We start from the raw sequence: 12,098 nt of genomic DNA, 5'->3' as shown, positions 1-12,098 counted from the left end.
AAGAATTGATATAAAAAGAGGCCGAGGGCCTATGAGACCCACATTTACTTTGAGTAAAAAGCACCAGTTGTCAATGCGATGCACATACCTGCCTCTCCAATTCAGACTATGCATTTTATTGAAACAAATTTGGCAAAAGCTTATGTGCTTATATGCTATATGGCCCCGGCCTTTTTATGTACACTGATGTTTTCTAAAGCCCGGTCTTATTGCATAGAATATTATCACCACATCTATCGAAAGGGATGACTAAACCAAGACACAAAAATGACGACGATAAAGCACTTGAATCAAGGTTTAGACAACAATACTGACAAAGTAACATTAGCAAGATAGGATAAAACCTAATTGGACCGCTTAATCTAAGTGAAGAGAAATTCACACAGTCCTGTACTTTTACTTGTTTTTCCATACAAGTGCATACTATTTCATGCTTATGGAAGATGACAAAAGCAAATGGGTGGATATTTAAGAAGAATAAAAACTTTTGTCTGAACATTTAAGTTATTCCATCGACAAAATGAGATTTTTCCAAACTGTAATGGGCTCTTCATTGGACCATGCACCGCGACTCCAGAAGGTTCTGTGGAAGTCATTTAAATAAGTATTACTCCATACTGATTGACAGGTCATTAATTGACTAACAACTTTAAGTGGGTGAAATTAATAGAACTTATGTAATCATTTAGTTTGGTGGAATTAGAACCCACTCAATCTTCGTCTTTTCCTTTCGGCTTGTCCTGTTAGTGGTCACCACAGCGTGTCATCTCAGATGAACGCACATTTGTTTGGCACAGTTTTACGCCGGATGCCCTTCCTGACGCAACACCTCTGCATTTTAGCCGCGGGAGAGAAGCTTACAGCGCCTGCTATTCCCAGGCGGTCTCCCATCCAAGTACTAACCAGGGGCAAACCTGCTTAGCTTCCGAGATCGGGCGTTCTCAGGATAGCATGCCCGTAAGCATAGTCGTATACAGGTGCATTGAGTGGTTAAAAAAAAAGTATGCATATACATTTCGATATGATATTCGATGCCTGTTACGTTACACATTTATATAAAGTACGATAATTTTCCTTTGAAAACCTGTTTGACTCGTGACCTGGCCAGGGTGCAGCCCATCTTTTGCGCGAGTGTGTCATGAATGCTGTTAAAACTTTAAAATGAATCTAAAATAAGAATGTAAAAGCAAGTATTCTTCAGGTCGGGGCCCTTTCCCTCTTGATGCACGACTCCTTCTCAGCACATCCGCCGGAACAGTGCTTTCTTCGAGTATCAGCCCTGTATAATGGACAAAAGCCATAACGCGCATTCCCTTTCCAACAACTCCTCTACTACGTCTATAAGCGAGCGCTTTGAACCTCCCAGTTAGCGAACCAATCCGCACTACTCAGTGGTTACTACCCTGCCTTTAGTGCCACTCAAATATCCAGATGGATGGAGTGCTGGAGCACATCTGCAAGACCAGAGCGTCCATTATTACACTCTTTTCATTCACTACATGTACAGTATGAGAGCCACCAGTTATGTGCATCATTTATTCATTGTCTCTTTGGACACGTTGCTGACCTGTCAGGTTCCCCCGCCCACTTCCAGTTGTGGTGACTTTCATTACAAAATAACTTGTGCTATATTTAAAAAAAAAATGACTAGTTGCTGTAAAAATAATTATTAAAAAGACTTAGTATTGGAAATGCTTGCTTGGTTATAAAATTACATTTTGAATGTGACAGCGGACCCAGAAAAAAGTTGCTCTTTGGCCACACAAAAACTTTGAAAGTAGAATTCAAAACTGAGCAATACCATCTTTTCAAACACAGAATTGTTACCAAGTTTTTTTGGGGTGGAGCAGTCAAAATACATCTGCTTGCCCCAAGTGTAATCATAAAATTATGAATACCAATCCATTCACAGGACCAGCATGCCATCATTCTCCTGATTGTCAAACTGTCAACTCCTTATGACGCGCATGCTGGGTTTCTCTGGTAACAACTGAGTCGGGGGTTATACATAAATTTGTGAACGTAAACACCGTATTTTGATCGGGGGGGGAGTCACGCATGAAAGTGGCGTGCCGTGGTGCCAAGTCTTCGCTCAGAATATCAGTGAGCTTTCGCTTCCCTGAACATCTCATCACGATGGCCTACAGCGGTGCCCGAATCGCAGCGGGAACTCAGCAAGTACACCAAGTGGTTCATCTGTACCCTTTCAGCTGTGACCCAAGCACACATACACGCACAAAATATTTAACCGCCAACTGTACCCCCTCCTTTCTTAGCGTGCCATTCATGTTCCATTATTTGGTTTCGTCATATAGTATAGCACAAGTTTGCATACCAAGACAAGATCTACGGAAAATCGATGTTTGTTAAAAGGAGTGAAGTCGTGCACTTTATACAGCACTTTTAGCTACATCATGATGGTGGCCAAAGTGTTTGACGGAGGTTCAACATTTCACATTGGGGAAAAAAAACAACATTCCATCATCTGCAAAGTCAACATTGGCATATAGAATAATGATTCGAGATTGCTAATTGCTCGAGTACATCATTTAAATCCAGTCTCGTGACGCAGCTGCGGACGACGCACACGCTTTTGTTTCCTATCCCTGTCTCTAAATATGGAGATCAGTACATTTCCACTCACTTGGATGGACAGTCAGGGTCTGATTTACAACGATCCCAAATTGTGAACGTTAAATTGCATGTTTGCTCTAACCCAGTGATTCCTACTAGGAGACCAATGCACACTAGTCTGACATGAGCAATCATTCGTGGTGCTGGGGGTAAATTATTCTACTTCACTTAATTTGTCTGAAAAGTAGGACTTTTTTTTTTTAAATAAATGTTTGTTCATGTATTTACACCAGCAACATTGTGACAGGTCGAACAATTAAATGCTTTTAAATTACATGGAAGACAGTCGTACAGTTATAAAGTCATGGCATTGAGCTAGTAGATCAGCTTTGTGTTTTAATCAAACAGGCCCAGATTTCGCACGGAGTACGTCAATCTGTAATTTAAATAAGATGAGATAATCATTATTTCCGTATTCATATTTTTTGTGAGTGTGTGGTGTAACAGTGTGATTAAAACTGAGGACCGTACACCTGAAAAAACACTCCAGGAAAGGCCAGCACTGAAATGCCAAACACAGATGCAAGGAGGTGATATGACTTGATTCCTTCTTGCGACTGGCTGCAAGTCAGCAATTTGATCATTCAGAAGCTCCAAAATTGAATTGTGCATAAAAAAAGATCACAATAGTTTTTGTTTTGGGTAGTTCAAAAATGTTTATATGAGCGGAAAAGATTCATTCCCCCGGCCACGTCTCATTTTTCATCATGGTTAAAACACAACGGTGCCGCTTGCACTCGCAATCATCACAGCCATCACAATTCATCTCAGGTCAAGCATATTTCATGTGCTACATTAATCTATTTGCAAAACGAATTGCAGCAATTTTGCATGTTTGCTGGATTTGGAAAACAGCTTCCACCTATGTTTGTGTAAGCAATCTAATTTGCCGTATTTTTCGCACTAGAACGCGTAACTAAAAGCCTTTAATTTTCTCAAAAGCCGACGGTGCTCCTTATCATCTGGTGCGCCTTATATATGGATCAATATTGAGCATTTAGTGCAGCTCCATCTAATGGATACGTAACGTACACCCAAACTCTACTGTAGCGTCCATTCTATGCGCCTTATAATCCGGTGCGCCTTGTATATGGGAAAAGTTTTAAAAGAAGCCATTCATTCGAGGTGCGCCTTATAATGCGGTGCGCCTTACACTGTGAAAAATATGGTAGTCGTGTTTTTTTTTTTATGTGCGCAAGTTAAATCAAGCCCTAAAAAAAGTAGGGAAACACCCATGTTGGAACCTTCTCAGCATCCAACATCAAGAAGAAGTTTTCTCCCTTTTCAACCAAAACCATTGCCTTCAGCAAAAACGTTTCTTTCATTACATCTAGAGCCGAAGAGAGCAGCAAGAGATCAATTTTATTTTACCGCTCCCTTGTTTGATAATATAAGGCCAAACAAAAGGCTCAGACTGTTACTTCCTCACATGATGGCATTGGTTGATCTCATCGGGCCACAGCTCTGGGACGCGACTCAATGAATAAACATGTGAAGTGATAGTTCATGGTTGAATCTAATGTGATGATGCTATTGTTGCCTCTTTTGATTTTGGTCTAAATGCAAAACCATCAGCAAAGACGAGGCATTTGAATAGTGAATGAGAAATGAAATGGACTGCCAATTTGTAGGCTCACAAGAAGAGGGATTAACTTCTGTTTTACATAGACAACTAAAAGTTTTCATATACAACAATCAATGTATATGACACTTAGAAAATTAGATTGTGACCATATTTTCTCATGTATTTGTTTTAAAATCTACTTTCAATTGATATCCAATATATTGGTCAGGGATTTCCTTCAACATAACTTAAGCTAAAAAAAATGTTTTAAAAATAACGGTCGAAAACTAATCTCTTACTAATGAGAACCTGCGCTTGACACCACCTTTTCAGCACAATTCAATCCATGTTGAACAACAACAAAAACAACCAAAAAAAATAAAAATAAAAAAATCCACATTGGCACTCCAGTTCTGGCTGTATATCTGTGCTTCAAATTACTAGACACTGATAGGGCAGATCAAGGAGCTTCCATGTAGAACAGGATCAGCCTGCAGGGTGTCCTGTAAGAAGGCTGCATGTGTGTGTTTTGGTTACAAAGATAGGGAACAATCACAATCATTCATCAGCATACCAGCCAGACACGGGGGTGAGGTGGGGGTGGGGGTTCTGTGTGAGAAGTAGCCCTATATATCCTGGCCAAGGTTTATTGGTAAATTATATCAGCGCAGACCACAGCGATGTTACAGATTAAACTCCAAGAAAGAAATTGAGGTGGATGTGGAGTTCATTTATAGCACCAACAAGACAAAGGCAGTGCAGAAACCTTCCAAGGCTCCAGGTTGGACCCAAACTCCATTGTGGATGAGAGAGTTGGGAAATAGGAAGGAATGACAGAGACAAAGGCAGACGAAGAAGAAAGGAGGAGGGAGGGAGGGGAATCTCTTTCTGATGTTGGCAGCACAGCATAGGTTTCCCTCTGGAGTCGACAGATAACATCAGTCCACGCCAATAACACACATTAGTGCAGCTATCTTAGCTGAGGAAAACACTGATATCACATAACCCCTTCCTCCTAACCGCCAAAACCAAATGCCTGAACGCAAACCTTACGAGGTAGAGCAAACCATATGTTCTCCCGGTGCTTCAGTCCGGTTAACCAAAGTACGGTTCAAAATGGTGAATACAGATCTGGCTTTTCAGCAAAGTGTGTGTGGGAAAAACGGCAATGCAAATAGTGTAACATGATAGAAGGACAAGTGTGTAACTCACTAAAGAGGAACAAGACAGTGCTTCTGGATGTGCTGAAAACACCCGTGAAGAAGAAACGGATACAAAACGTTGAATCTCCTCTCAAAGATAACCCGACAGTGCTTATTAAATGATGTTCTTTGTTATCTTCCGCATCGATTGCTGCACACTCGGTGAACTCAACAAGAGACAGGATTATGTCGAACTACCCAACACTTGGATAGTGGACAAGGTATGGTCATAAAAAGATGAAATAAACTGACTGCGGTACTTAAAGCTTCTTCCGGCAGAGGCAGTGCTGATTCAGTCATCTGTGACTTGAGTTTTTGTGATTTCAGTTTTTAATGGTAAGAGGGAAAAATATAAAGGCAGCTTGTGGGAAATTGATCAAAATCCACACAGATCTCTGCTCCAAAGCAGCTCAGATTGAAGGTTAGAAATCATTCGATGCTCACAACAAATACCTTCTCTGGAAGTTGAATAATTCTGATACTTAAATATCAATACTGAGACAAAATTTAAACATAAATATAAAGCTCATGATTGTTTACAATTGTTAAATTGCTATTCCAACTATTTGCATGACCGTGACCTAAAATATCATTAAAATGAATAATGGTGGGAGGGGCTTTCATGGGGCCAGACTGCTGGTTAATATCTCCCTTGGGATGCACTAAACGTGCTAAACCCTCAAATGAAAACTCTATACAGATATTGGTGAAGCCTAATACAACAACACATTTTTGATTAACTGAAATGCAGTAGTCCCTAAGAAAAAAAAAAAAGGTTAAAGAAAACGAGAAAGCTACAACAAGCTGTAAAATTGCACACTAGCGCCATGTATTCTTTCGCTAACCACAGCTTCAAAGAGCGAGAGTCTGAGATGTCCGATAGCATCGGCTGAAGGAAGACTGCTAAAAATGAGTCCTCGCTAACTGCAGTCAGCTGCTTCTTTCATATGGTAGTGACGTTGGCCAAGCTGTTCACGGTGTGACATGAAAAATTTGCCTCAACTGAGATAAGGTATCGCGCCGTTGAGAGGAAAAAAAAAAAAAAAAAAAAACGGGACGCATCTAATGAGATTACCTCAGCGTTTCATTCTTTGGAACTGTGCATGCACAAACTCTTGGTGACCGAGCCACAGCACACAACAACAACAAAAATACATCTGACATGCTACAAAAATTCAAATTTAATATGTATTTATTTATTGAGAGATTTTTTTAATTATACTGTGTATGGAAAGCCTATTATTATAGAGTAATTCATATGCAGCTCTGTAATTGGAAGACCATTTTTCTTGTAGAGTATTTTTTTTTTTATTCAGATGAATGTAAAGTATGTGTAATAATTACTCTCAATTCAGTATAGTGTATAATCTCACAGTACTGAATTGCTGTTTTAGAGTTTGACTACAATACATGTGCTTTGAGAAATATGTTAAATCTGTATGAATTTGTTTGTAATGTACTGTTATATTTTTGTGTTTGGAAATTACATTCAAATACACATCTGTGTGGGAAATGATTTGAATGCTAAATCTAAGTCTAACATGCGTACTACTCTTCACTTAGTATTTTTAATAGCATTTTTTTCCCCCAGATGCGGTATAGACAATCATTGTGGCGTTTGTGTACGCAGTTACAATGATCTCGGTTATTAATTTAATACAACAGCTGAGTTTTTCCACACAATTCTATCAGATTCTCATAAGAAAATATTTTAAGTCATATCACATTTACACAAGACAAGTAAATTCTGCAACGAGGCTTCAGTTCACACAAGCAACTGTGTGAAGCTTAGAAGTAGGAGTAACTTCCTCGCCATTTTTAAAAGCTCTCTGGATAAGAAAAAACAGCCTACAGCACACGCAGGATACTAAAGCCTTTATCAAAAGGAATTTCAAATGTGGAAGATACTTGAAACCAAGCCTTTAAGGAATTGTTTTAGTGGCAGTGGCACTGACAAAAGATGCTGGTGGACTGCGGTTTTCTCATAAGGGAAGCATTACAGGTGGGCTCAAAGAACTGGGTCACTTCCATTTTGTCACTGCTTTAATGACAGGCCTCCAGCAACAAGAGATGATGATGATGACGATGACAAGAAAGACAAGTTGTGGCTCCATATGGAAGCTCATGAGCTCTGGCAGTTACTACTGGGGGATTAAGAAAACGATTTCTTTTGTATTTAGTGATTGACTCCAATATATCCAGCGAATGTACACAATTTAATACAATGATAAGCCAGTTCGGAAGGCAGAAACAAAAACTGCTATGTCACTTTAAAGGGATTATACTACAAATATTGACACTTATTCCGCAATTCTGGACTTTAAAAACGTTGTCATCAGTAAGATTGTTTGGTTAATAATTATATGCTTGTTTTTCAGCCAGATTTCATTCTGCCTGGTGATGACAGCGATAGAAGGAGCACATTTCCTCATACTAGTAAGTGTCTTGTACTATCTGAGTAACCCTGAAGGCTTTAAATTCATAAACGATTAACCAATTTATTATTTGAAGGAACAATTGTGTCATGGCATACAAGAGGTCAATGACTATTCATTTAAATACAGGGAGTCCTCGGTCTTCGACTGAGATCCGTTCCTACAGTAGAGACTTAACTCGAATTTCAACTTAAGTCGGATTCCACCATTAAAGTTAAAATTTACATCAAAATACTTTGGATAAAAAAAACCTAGCATTACTGCTGAGAGGTGGATGGAGGAGAAGAAGGGGAGGCTGTGCTTAGCTATTACGAAGGACCCTGGTCCTCAATCCTCTCCGTCTTGACAATTATCAACGATGGCGGACGGGGGACGGGCGTTGTAAAGTCGAAACGTTTTAGGTCGAGACTGTCTTAACCCGAGGACGCCCTGTACACTGATGTATCACACTAATATATGTTGTAATACAGTCAGTCACTCCTACCAAGCAAACAGCATGAGGCAATAAATAAAGCCTTTTACCCTTAGTTAAGAGTCTCCAGACAAAGACACTAAACATCCACTGCCTTTTCCGTGGACTATGAGATCCAATCCTAAAGGGAGGACGACTGAAACAAGAGTTGTGTAAGGCAGCCACATTTCTATGAATGAGTAACAACATTTCACAACTCCTGGCACGATGACAGAAAGTCACTGAAGCGCTCCCGTCCTGCCTTTATTTGCTCGGTCGAATTACAAGGCTGTAATGCAGGGGGAGAGAAAAAGAGAAAAACAAAACCAGCACCGTTTCTTGCTGTGGAGCTTCATTCGACGCCAAGCTAGTGTGGAGCAGCGACTGTCTTTTGAACAAAAGACTGATTTGGACCTTCTGTAAGTGGTGTCGTGCATTTGAATCCACCTTTGTGCTGTTTGACATGACGAGACGCGAAGTGAGCAAGTGGACCGCTACATTATCTCCTCATCAACCCACTTGCCACAAGTCTCATCATTTTGGCTGAAAAGTAACCACGTTATTTACGCATATTCGCCATTTGACACTCATGGATTTGCACCTTTTTTAAAACAGAGCCCCCATCATTCGCCTAAAAAAAAAAAATGTAAAAATTAAATCACCTATTGCTGTTTTTGTGCTCAAAGTATTTGCTTCGGCATCAGCTTAGTGCCGAGGAACTATGTTGAAGTGAGGGGAGAAGTTTGTCAATTCTTTGTCACCATATTGTGGCATCTTAAGGCAATTATAAACTAGCCTCATTGTGAGCGATTCAGAGTTGAGTCTATTCATCAAGGACAGTCCAGCATGTTGCTATTTTAGGATGGGGGGTTGAATCGCCCCGATACCCCGCTCAGAGTATTTTATGGACTGACGCTATTATCTCAACCGCCATTATCCTGCCATGAGCATCTGCCAAGGCTTAGCGCCGAACAAACAAGGGCTCCGTTCACGGCCCGTGCGGCACACCAATTTGATATGCAGTTAAATACAGAGTGGAAATAACACACATTCAAGCCGTTATTCATCTGTCGAACCTACACCGGTGACAGACTGACTGCGTTAATAGCAGTGACGCTACACTTTATGGCAACTAAATTGGGCCTTGTTGTTTGAGGAAGAGGTGGTGGCATCATCATGGGTGATTCATACTTGGAAATGCCAAATGTATTTAGGTGTTGTCGATTCGTTACAAAGATCTTTTCGCTATCGTTCAGTACAAGAGAGGAATAAAATGGGAGAGGAGTTTGCCACATACTGTAGATGCTACCAAATTATATTACGCTCTCTCTGCTTAAGGCTAGATAGCATCATCTGTTAGTTAAGATATGACAAACATGCCTGCCCGAACTAAACACTCATTTATTGGGCTTAATTTCAAACCCACTGCTCAGCTGTTATCTTATCTTATAGTGTATATAATTTCCTTTAACTCTACTTTAAAAAAATGCTGTGTGTGTTGTTTTCTTTCGGGAATTCATAAATATGTTATAGTTTCAATAACTCTTAAAGAACCATTACATCTATTTTGCATATCTTTTAGATTAGATTAGATTTTTTTCCGAGTAGTATTTAAATGTACACACTATTATTAACATTAAAACTTTTATTATCAAATGAAGCAAAATCTTTCCAAAATGTCAAAAATTAGATACCATACCATTCTACTATGTCACTGTCAAGCTATGCTAGATCCCTGTATAACTTCATCAATCTAATAATAATTAACATTGATGAATGTCAAATGCATGTTCAATTTAGTTTTTTTTTGGGGGGGGGGAATGAATTTTTGGATTCAACAATTACATTTCAAAAAATAAAAAATCAAAATGTTTTGAAATTGTTGCGAAAGTTGACAATATGTTGGAAATTTTCAGACAATTGAAAACTGGTTTCAATTTTGGAAATAAAATGAACATTCAAAATATTTTCAGACACATATGATGGCCATTTTTCTCAGAATAAGACAAATGGATTACAGCATTTGGAATATAACTCATTTCAGATTACATTTGACCCCTATTTTGTAACCAATTTATGACATACCTGTGCAACTTTTCAAACTGAGAAACAACGAACGCTATCCCAGTCACATGATAAAATTCCATACTTGTCTTAAATTGCTTTTCTTCTTCTTTCCAGAATCCATCCATCCATTATCCGAGCCACTTATCCTCACAATGGTCACGGGAAAGCTGGAGCCTATCCCAGCTGGCTTCGGGCGAAAGGCAGACTACACCCTGAACTGGTCGCCAGTCAGCCGACAGGAATCGATCCCACGCTGCCCGGACCAAAGGCAGGCGTGTATACCACAACACCATCAGTGACTCTCTTTCCAGAATCATTTTCCTTATTTTCCACAGCAACTGACTCTTGTTTATTTGTTCAGTGTGGTCAAGCAATGTCGTCCGTTCTTCTCATGCCCTCTGACTGTATAAAATATCACAATTATATGAATTGAAAGTTCTGCACTCACACAGATTCATTCCCATGTCTTTGCATTGTTCTCCGTGCCTCTGTTCACATAATCTCCCACAAAGCGCAAGGACATTTTACTGATACAAAGTTTTATATTAGTATGCCTCCAGTACTCCGATGGCCATATTTCTCTGTGATGTGAGACTCCCCACCAAAGCAGTTAATGAGAGCACTACTTAATTAAGTGACAAGTGCAATTTTCATACACACCAACTCGTTCCCGCGTCGCACATCTCGCAGAGCATTTAGTGAACGCAGGAAATGAAAACGCTAATCTTTTCTGCTCATGTCCCTAGATGACTCGTGGTTTCTCACGATGGCAGAATGGCTTTAAAAAATTGCTGTGTAATGACCACGGTGAGGTTGGGAGGTCGAATGTTGCTCTACAGTAACTGTTATATATAGATATATTGCTGTCTTATTCTCAGACTGTAGCTTTTTTTTTTTTTTTTTTATTAAAAATAGACTGTCACCTTTGTGCCTAACAAAAAGTCAAGTTAATCTAGTGTTGGCTTGTCCTAAATTAAAATTTGGGAGCAATCCAATCTTTCAAACCGTATAAGGAAGGCCCTTTTCTGTTCCAACACGACAATACTGTAATGTAAAAAAAAAAAAATGATCAAAATCACAAGGATACCTTTCATAGATCACATGCCAATTTCGCGAACTTCCTCAATCTTACTGTACCACACGCCAAGGGGAGGCAAGGTGGTGGATTGTTAATAATACACCAGGAATGAATTATTTATGAATTCAGTGGATCTACTGCTCTATGACCAACAGTTAATGGTCTAAGCTGCTGTCTCTACTTGGCCTATAGACACAAAGTAGAGAAACTCAATGACCTGATGAAGGAGCCTTCAGAAAGTCTGAAATGTACAAGTTGAAAAGCAGAATTTGTACGTTTTCCAGGTACAGACAACAAACTTTGAGCTGCTGTTTTCCCACATGTGAATTCATTGAAGTCGTTCACAGTCAACTAAGTGAGAGTCATTTAATAAATGACTGCCAGTTTTTGCTCCACATTATCTGTGCTGTTAGAGTTGCAACAGGGAGTCCAAAGTACTACCCAGTTATATGCATGCCAAAGTATTTAAGACTCTGGAGAAGTAATTTAAAAGCTGGCAGTTCCCTGAAAGTCAATGAGCCAAAGAAAGATAATGAAGCTTCTTGAAGTTTTGGACTTGAATCGTTTCAAACATGTCCCGTTGGAGTAAATTACACCGACCTCACTTAAACTATGTTTTCAGGTCCCCATTGGACTTTAGGGATCTATGGTCGGGTATCGGTGCCTC

The 12,098-nt window shown here is 39.6% G+C and overlaps 1 protein-coding gene and 1 pseudogene across 1 annotated transcript in view; both read right to left on the bottom strand.

Annotated features, from left to right (window-relative positions):
• Positions 1-12,098, bottom strand: part of LOC133500822 (F-actin-uncapping protein LRRC16A-like) — a 52,942-nt gene that overhangs the window by 30,911 nt on the left and 9,933 nt on the right. The gene's annotated exons all lie outside the window — the stretch shown is intronic.
• On the bottom strand, positions 855-963 carry LOC133501593 (5S ribosomal RNA; annotated as a pseudogene).

This window comes from Syngnathoides biaculeatus, chromosome 5 (assembly GCF_019802595.1).
Source record: "Syngnathoides biaculeatus isolate LvHL_M chromosome 5, ASM1980259v1, whole genome shotgun sequence".
Lineage (NCBI taxonomy): Eukaryota > Metazoa > Chordata > Actinopteri > Syngnathiformes > Syngnathidae > Syngnathoides > Syngnathoides biaculeatus.
This window is presented reverse-complemented; position numbering and strand designations above follow the sequence as displayed.